The sequence below is a fragment of the Cynocephalus volans genome, chromosome 3, assembly GCF_027409185.1.
Source record: "Cynocephalus volans isolate mCynVol1 chromosome 3, mCynVol1.pri, whole genome shotgun sequence".
Classification (NCBI taxonomy): Eukaryota; Metazoa; Chordata; class Mammalia; order Dermoptera; family Cynocephalidae; genus Cynocephalus; species Cynocephalus volans.
Genome location: NC_084462.1, coordinates 13,526,945 through 13,536,354, shown reverse-complemented (window position 1 = coordinate 13,536,354; position 9,410 = coordinate 13,526,945). Strand labels below are relative to the sequence as shown.

The 9,410-nt window shown below is 34.9% G+C and overlaps 1 pseudogene; it reads right to left on the bottom strand.

Annotated features, from left to right (window-relative positions):
- Window positions 1-7,487: 7,487 nt before the first annotated feature.
- Window positions 7,488-8,493, bottom strand: LOC134372449 (vomeronasal type-1 receptor 1-like; annotated as a pseudogene).
- Window positions 8,494-9,410: the final 917 nt, after the last annotated feature.

Genomic DNA, 9,410 nt, shown 5'->3' with positions numbered 1-9,410 from the left:
TTTCAAAGAACCAGCTTTTGGTTTCACTAATTTTCTCTTCTCTATTTCATTTATTTACTTTCTAATTATTATTATTTCCTTTTTTCTGCTATCTTTGGGTTTAGTTGTTCTTCTTTTTCTAGTTCCCTAAGTTGTAAAGTTAAGTTGTTGATTTGAGACCTATCTTGTTTTTTAATGTGGATACTTATGAATTTCCCCTTTAACACTGCTTTTACTGCATCCCATAAGTTTTGGTATACTATATTTTTGTTTTCATTTATTTCTAAGTATTTTCTCACTTCTGTTATTTTTTTGATCCAGTGGTTGTTTAAGAGTGTGTTGTTTAATTTCTACAAATTTGTGAGTTTTCCAATTTTTCTTCTATTTTTGGTTTCTAACTTCATCCCATGTGGTCAGACAGGATACTTTCTAGGATATCTATCTCTTTAAACCTATTGAGACTTAATTTGTTACCTAAGAAATGGTCTATCTTGGAAAATGTCCCATGTGCACTTGAGAAGAATATGTATTCTGTTGTTGTTGGGTAGACTTATTCTGTATGTGTTAGATTTAGTTGGTTTATTGTGTTAAGTCCTTCATTTCCTTATTCATCTTCTGTGTGGTTGTTCTAGTCATTATTAAGAGTGGGATATTGACATATACAATTATATAGTAGAACTGTCTTTTTTCTCCCTTGAAGTCTGTCAAGTTTTGCTTTATATACTTTCATCATCTGTTATTAAGCATTTAAGTATTTATAATTGTTATATCTCCTCACCGTGTTGAAAGTTTTATTAATATATAATGTCCTTTTATGTCTTTTGTAACCTTTTTTGATTTAAAGTCTATTTTGTCTTATATTGGCATAACCACCCCTGCTCTCTTTTGGTTATTATTTGCATAGAATATCTTTTCCATCCTTTCACTTTCAATCTAATTTCATCTTTGTGTCTAACTTGAGTCTCTTGTGGACAGTATATAGTTGGATCGTGTTTTTATATCCATTCTGCCAATCTCTGTCTTTTGATTGGAGAGTTTAATCCATTTACAGTTAAGTAATTACTGATAAGGAATGACTTATTTCTGTTATTTTGCTATTTGTTTTCTATATGACATAGCTTTTTTGTCCCTCATTTACTGTGTTACTGACTTCTTAAATGTTCTGTTGACTTTTGAAGTGAGATGTGTTAAATCCCTTTACATTTCCTTTTGTGTATATTCTATAACTAATTTATGTATGGTAACCTTGGGGATTACATTAACTATCCTAAAGTTATAACACTCTAATTTGAATTTCTACTAGCTTGACTTCAATAACATATATAATTATGCATCCAACAAGTCTGTCCCCACACATTTCAGTTATTAATGTCACAAAATGACATCTTTATAAATGTCCAAAAAAATAAACTAATAATTATGTCTTTTTTATGCACTAGTCTCTTAAATTATGTAAAAAACAAAAAAGTGAAGTTGCACACAAAAGTTAAAATAATACTAGCTATTAGACTAACAATTATTTTAAAAAATATATTAGTATATGAAATCTTATAGAAAATAAAAAGTGGAGTTACAAACTATTGCTACAATAGTACTAGCTTTTATAATTGTCCATGTACCATATTTACCTTTACTATAATCTTTATTTCTTCATATGGATTTCAGTTACTGTCTCGTTTCCTTTCATTTCAACCTTCAAGGCTCCCTTCAGCATTTCTTGCAAGGCAGGTGTAGTGGTAACAATGTACCTCAGCTTTTGTTTATGTAGTAATGTTTTTATTTGTCCCTCACTTTTGAAGCATGGTTTTATGTAATAGAATTCTTGGTTGACAGTATTTTTCTTTTAGCACTTTGAATAAGTAAACCCACTACATCTGGCCTCCAAAGTCTATGGATAAATCTACTAATTATCTTCTCGAGAATCTCTTTTATGTGGTGAGTCACTTCTCTCTTTCTCCTTTCAAGATTCTGTCTTTGGGGCTGGCCCATGGCTCACTTGGGAGAGTGTAGTGCTGATAACACCAAGGCCATGGGTTCGGATCCCTATATAGGGATGGCCAGTTAGCTCACTTGGGAGAACATAGTACTGACAACACCAAGTCAAGAGTTAAGATTCCCTTACCAGTCATCTTTATATATATATATATATTCTCTCTTTGTCTTTGGCTTTACATAGTGTGATTATAATGTGTCCTGGTGTAGGTGTCTTTGAGTTTATTCTACTCAGAGCACATTAAAATTTTTGGATGTTTATATTCATGTCTTTCATCAAAATTGGGAAGTTTTTGGCTATTATTTCTTCAAATAACCTCTCTGCACCTATATCTGTGTCTCCTCCTTCTAAGAATTCTATGATGCATATGTTGTCACTGATGGTGTCCCACAGGTCCCTCAGGCTCTCTTCACTTTTATTTAATGGTTTTTCTTTCTTTTCTACAGACTTGATCATTTTAATTGTCCTGTCTTCAAGTTCACTGATTCTTTCTTCTGCCTGAGTAAACCAACATTTAACTTCCTTTACTGAAGTTTTAGGATTTCATTTATTGTACTTTTAAGCTCTAGAATTTCTAGAACTCCACTGGTGATAGAGGAGGTTTGGAGGAACTATCAGGACTTAACTTTGAACATATTCTATTTTAGATGTCTATTAGACAAATGAGGTAGAATTTCAACATGTAATTATAATTATGGGAGAGGGGTATGAAATAAAGCTTTATATTTCAGAGGTGTTTTGGTCATAATACTGAATGAAGTTAACAAAGGAATGAATAAAGATGAAAAACATTATTAGGATCCCTCAGTCTGCCCAAGAGACTGCAGAATGAGCAACCATCAGAAAAACTCCCACATGAATACTCAGGGTGTACATATCTACCATTGAAGCACAGTTGAAGGGCTGATGTTATAGTTTGAATATGTCCCTCAAAAGTTCATGTGTTGGAAACTTAATTGCCACTGTAACATCATTAAGAGGGGGCCCTCATGAATGGATTAATGCCATTATTGTTGGGGTGAGTTACTTCCTAAGAGAGTGGGTTATTATAAAAGTATGCTCAGCTCACTCTTGTCTCTTTTACATGAGTTCACTTGCTCTACCACTTTTCTACCATGTTATGATGCAGTACAAAAGCCCTCCTCAGAAGCTGCCACCGTGCCTTTGGACTTCCCAGCCTCCAGAACCATGAGCCAAGTAAACTTTTTTTCTTTATAAATTACTCAGTCTCTATTCTGTGATAACAACAGGAAATAAACAAAGACAGCTGATTTATCTCTGGAAACTCATATCAGAGCACCACAGTGCACTGCAGATTCAACTTCTCATTTTATTTTTTTCTGTTAATCATTCTGAGACATATGTACAAAGTTCCTCACATATCCTGTCTTCTGTAGGAGGGTAGGAAGGGAATTCTGGTTATAAAAAATAGTATGGAGTTTCCTCAAAAAATTAAAAATGGAACTACCATATGATTTAACAATCCTACTACTAGATTTATATGCAAAGGATATGAAGTCAGTACATCAAAAAGATATCTGCACTCCCATGTTCATTGCAGCATTAGTCACACTAGCCAAGATATGGTATCAACCTAAATGTTCATCAATGGATGAATGGATTTTTTAAAACATGGTATAAACACAATGGAATACTATTCAGCCTTACAAAAGAAGAAAATTCCATCATTGGTGACTACATGGACAGGCTGGAGAACATTATGTTAAGTGAAATAAGCCAGGCACAGAAAGTCAAATACTGTATGGTCTCACTCATATGTGGAATATTTAGGTACATTTTTGTTTATAAAAAAAGTTGAATTCATAGAAACAGAGACTAAAATGGTGGTTACCAGTGACTGGGGACTAAGGAGATTGGGAGATGTTTGTCAAAGGACACACAATTTCAATTAGATGGAAGGAATACCTTCAACAGATCTATTGTATATCATGGTGACTATGATGCTCCTCAGCTTAATGATGGGGTTACATCTTATAAAAATATTATAAGTTAACAATGCATTGAAAAACTTGATAAACCCAACATAAAGTTGAAAAATTATAACTCAAACTGTCTTAAGATGCTCTTTGGCTCACAATGGGGCTATGTACGAATAAACTCATCATAAAATTGAAAAATCATGTCAAACCATTATAAATCAGAGAGCATATGTGCAGTTAACAACAATATATTGTATACTTGAAAATTGCTAAGAGGGTAGATATGAAGTGTTTGCACCACAAGAAAATAACTTTGAGAGGTACTGCACATGATAAGTAGCTTGATTTAGCCATTTCTCGATGTATACATAACCATCATGATGTACACCATAAATATATACAATTTTTACTTGTCAATTAAAAACAAATTAAGTTTAAAAAAATAAATGAAGTTTTAAAAATGGTAAAGAAAAAAAAAAAAGAAAGAAAAAAGAAAACACTGAGCAGAAGTTGAAGAGGCAGGGGGATACTCCTTCCACAGTTGCATAAGAGCAACAAACACAGTGGGAAGAAGTGGAAGGGCTGCATTTTCCTACTAAGTGGCCATGTGAGGACTGTTAGCATGAACTCTTCAGGTAAGTTTTATTTCACCGATGATATTCAGCAAAGTGCACATATCATAATTGTATAGCTGTTAAAAACAAAACAAAATAAAAAGATTTTGCCCCAGGTTAACAAATCTCTGTGACCAGCACCTAAATCCAGAAACAGAACAGGATCAGAATCCCAGCATCTTTTCCAGCCCCCTGCCCCCCTGTAATCCCCTAAGGGGATCCCACTACCCTGACTTTGAGCATTCTGTCTCTTAAATAATATATTTTGACTTCTAGCATCCTCCCTTCTAACTCAGTTTTGTCTATTTTTGCATCTTATATAAGTAGAATCATGCAGTATATAGTCATTTGTGTTTGGCTTTCCCTGCTTCCCCACCTCCCCAGCAGAAATCCCACCGGAAATTAGAGTTTATAGCCATTTGTGGTCGAGAGTATACGCCTGATAAGTTATGACTCATAAAGATATGGTTACATAATTTAATTCTTGGTTAAAAAAATACTATGTAATGGGATCCTTCAGGTACATTTTAGTTTGTCAAGAACAAAAAAGTTGTTCACCGGAGTTAAGACATTAGAATTGCTTTGTTCCCTTTTCTATTGTGGCGAAATATACATAACATGAAATGTACCATTTTAAGCATTTTTAAGTGTACAATTCAGTGGCATTAAGTACATTCACAATGTTGTGCAACCATCACCACTATACACTTCTTGAATGTTTTCATCTTCCCAAAGTAAAAATCCATATGCCTTAAACAATAACTCCCTATTTTCCTCTCCTCCCAGTCCTTGGAACCTCCTCTATGGATTTGCTTCTTCTAAGTCCTGCACAATAAATGGAATCATGCAATATTTGTCCTTTAGTGTCTGGCTTTTTTCACTTAGCGTAATGTGTTCAAAGTTCATCCATGTTGTAGCATGTGTCCAAATTTCATTTCTTTTTAAGGATGAATAATATTACATTGTATGTATATATTACATTTTATTTATTCCTTCATCCTTCCATGAATATTTGGGTTGTTTCCACCTTTTGGCTCTTGCATGCTGCTATGAACAAGGTGGACAAATATCTGTTCAAGTCCCTGCTAAGATTCTGGAGATTTTGGCAGCAAGACAGTTGATACATGAGGAGAAATCCTGGCTGCAACATTAGCACAGACTTTAAAAAGTTTAGATTTTAAAAGTGAAAAAACAGTCCACAGGGAGAGACAAGTCAATATCTATATCCTATCAGCTTGATATTTAATGCAGATATTTGTTTCTACCTTGAAATTTTGATTTGGAAGATACACATTGCTCTATTGATTTCAAATCTAGTGAAAATTAATGTAGCATAAAAGCCCCCTCAAAAACTGTTACATAAAAATAAAGAAATATTTATAAAATGTATAAATTTTTATTATGAGATAGAAACAGTGAACAAGTATTGTGATGATTCTGAACTCAAGCAAGTTTAACGTCCCATTATTTATATATATATTTCAAAAAATTCATGGAAAAATAGCATGGAAAGATAATATAAATATTTCCATGAACTTTTTGAAGTATCCTCATATATATAGACACACACACACATATTATGTGTTTTATATATATATATATTTATATATTATATATACATATTATAAACCTATTATATTAAATATATACACACATATTATAAGCATTTCAATAAATGTGTTACATAATTGCAGGTTAAATACAGATAAAATACAGAGAACTTGCATAAAGTACTTGGGAATTTCAGATAATAATATGTTAAATTAAGATCAGTATAAACAAGAATAGCATCAATTTACTAGAGAAAATAGATTTATTTTATTTTATTTAATGAACTAATTAATTAATTTACTTTTTAAAGCAGCTTTTCCTCTACAGTGGTTAAGCCCTTTTGAAAATTTTCACTTAGTTGAAAAGAGCTGTGAAGAATGTTTTGTAAATAAGCTATATAATGCTGATTGCTAAAAATGAGTAATGCATTTTCTTTTAGGATTAATTAATAGTTGACAACTTTACTTAAAGTATGATGATAAAGTTAAAATAATTTTAATTAAAATAAATTTATTTATTTATTTTTACTGCATGGTCCTACAATCCAATCACCTCTAAAATAAATTAATTTAAATAAATGTTTATAAGTTCATTTTAATAAGATGTGATAACAGTTTCACCCAAATAATTAAAACCATTCATTGGCCGTCATTTTTCTTAAAGCTTAAATTTCTTGGCCTGTCTCACATGCTTACCTAGAATTAGCGACATCTTCCTATCCAGCTTCCTCCCAAGCTACTCTCTCCATCTCTCTCTCTGCACTCCAGACACACATTGTCCAGTCCTTGAGGCTGCACATACTTTCCTAACAGGAGGTCTTTTCAGGTCATTTTCCCTCTGCCATATGCAGTTGAACCCAACTATGTTTCAAAAAATGTGTTAACATCTTTAGAGAATATTCATAGGAGCCATAAGATTCCCGTAATTTTTAAGGACTATTCATAGAAAAATAAGAGACTTTCCTGATATCTTCAACCTCAGAAAATTTCCTCTGTTACATTATTACAAGATTTTCTGAACTTCTTCACTAAAGAACATAACGCAGTTAGATTGAGTAATCTTTGTAAGATTATTGCACAATGTGCAATTTTAGACCTACATACTGCCCTCCTTCAACATGGTATCACAAATTCCTGCAGAGTATTTGACACACAATGGTCTTTTAAGTATTATCGAATTATGAAATAAAGGATTGAATGACTTAAAGAAGACAGATTCAGGGCCGACCCCGTGGCTCACTTGGGAGAGTGCGGCGCTGGGAGCGCCAAGGCCGCGGGTTCGGATCCTATATAGGGATGGCCACTGCACTCACTGGCTGAGCGCGGTGCGCACGACACCACGCCAAGGGTTACGGTCACAAAAAAAAAAAAAAAAAAAAAAAAATGACAGATTCATAACACTGTAACCAAATTAGGAAAAAAATGATTTTTTTGCACACTGGGCAAAGCAGAACTGAGAGACTCGGGTGTAACTGCTGATAAGCACAAAGGGGCTGAACGTTGGAAAACAGGATGTCACGACAACAAAGCTATTCACCATCCATTGGCGGGGATTTGCAAACAAAGTCATGCTAATAGTTGAGATCGTAGAGAATGTGTAAAGGGAAACGAAGGAGCTCACTAGGACCAGGATGATGTGTGTGGCTCTGGCCTCATGGGAAGGTCTGGGGGAAAGCCTGTGGCCGTGAACGTGGCAGACTCTTCTTTTGTGTCTAAGCAGGATAAGGACCATGAAGATGCTTGCCCAGATCATGAAGCCCAAACTCATAATTTCAGGGGAAAAATATATGATTATATTTAAGATGCTAAAACGAATTCTCATGTTCCAGGAACAGTGTCCATAATTTTTTTTCACGCTAAGATTTTTGCTATTCAATGGACCGTTCACTATTATAGGAACAAAAGCATTTATCACGAGATGTAAGATCCAGCAGAGGCAACAGCAGAAGCCCAATGAACTTTAGGGATCTCATCTTGAGTTCCAGCCTCCTACAAACACTGGAGTTGAGCTTAATGACCTGGAAGCCATTGAAGAGGCAGACAGTACTAAAGGAAACCCCTGTGGCCACTCTTTGAAAATAGAAGACAACTTTGCATCCAGCATCATTCAGGAAATATTTTAATCCAAAAGCTGCCATTGTCTGAGGAACCCCTTTAGAAAAAAGAACCAACAAGTTGGCTAAGACCAATTGCTTGAGAATCAGGTCAATGTGTCTCAACTTATGTTCAGTGAGTAAAATAAAGATATAAAGGCAAAGGAGAAAAGAATTTCCCAGGATTCCAATTCCAGTCTGAGTGAGAAAGATAATCCCCATTTCCAGTGTTTCAGAACCCATCCTATCCATACCGAAGAGATGTTGAATTTCATTGAAGTCAGAGGAATCAGTGGAAAAATAAATACACAAACATATTACCATTACTGTGCTGAGCAATTTTCAGTATGTAGCATAATAGTTATTTTCTTATTATAATGGACATTAAGAAAACGTGCTTCTTTGTGCAAAGGCATTTCACTCAAGACCAGTTTTGGCAAGTTTTGGAAACATCTCAATGTCATCTACCGGGGACTAAGTGAGTAAATTATCCTCCAGCTACACAATAGAGTCCTCTACATATGTACAGGCAAGTGTGGGGAGAACTCTGCATTCTTTTTGTTTGTTTGTTTTGGTGGTTGGCTGGTAAGGGGGGTTATATCCTTGACCTTGGTGTTACCAGCACCATGCTCTCCCAAGTCAGCTAACCAGCCAGCCCAAGCTCTGTATTCTGTTATAGAATTTTCTCCATGATACATTCTTAAGCAAAAAAAGCAAATGCAAAATAGTACCTACAAAGGTACTTTAAAGGGTTTGTGGAGTTGCTGCTGGCCAGCAACTGCAGCCAGTCTGACACCCAGGGTTCCTGAGAGACGTGGGCCAGGAGTCTCAGCCTTGCCCCTGGCCCTGCACATCCAGGCCTGTAATGGAGCAGCCTAACGCCTGCCTGGGGGTCCTGAGACGGGTCATGAGCCCTAGCCCCACACCTGCCCGTAACCAGATCCTGGAATGCGTTTATTAACCACGTGTGTTTCTCTGGGGTGTGTGACTTATGTAGTCATGTCCTTCACAAAATTGCTGCTTAGAGTTTTCTAATTCATTTTTAAGAGTTCTTTTTGCAATAAAGATGTTAATCTTTGTGTGTTTAAAAAAAAAAAAAGTAGGGAGTAGAATAATGGTTACCAGAGGCTGGGAGGGGTGGGGGTGAGAGGAGATTAGGGGTGAACTAATGGTGACAAAATTATGCTGTCTACCCTAAGTGAATAATTGTGCAGTATATGCATGTATTGAAACAACACATG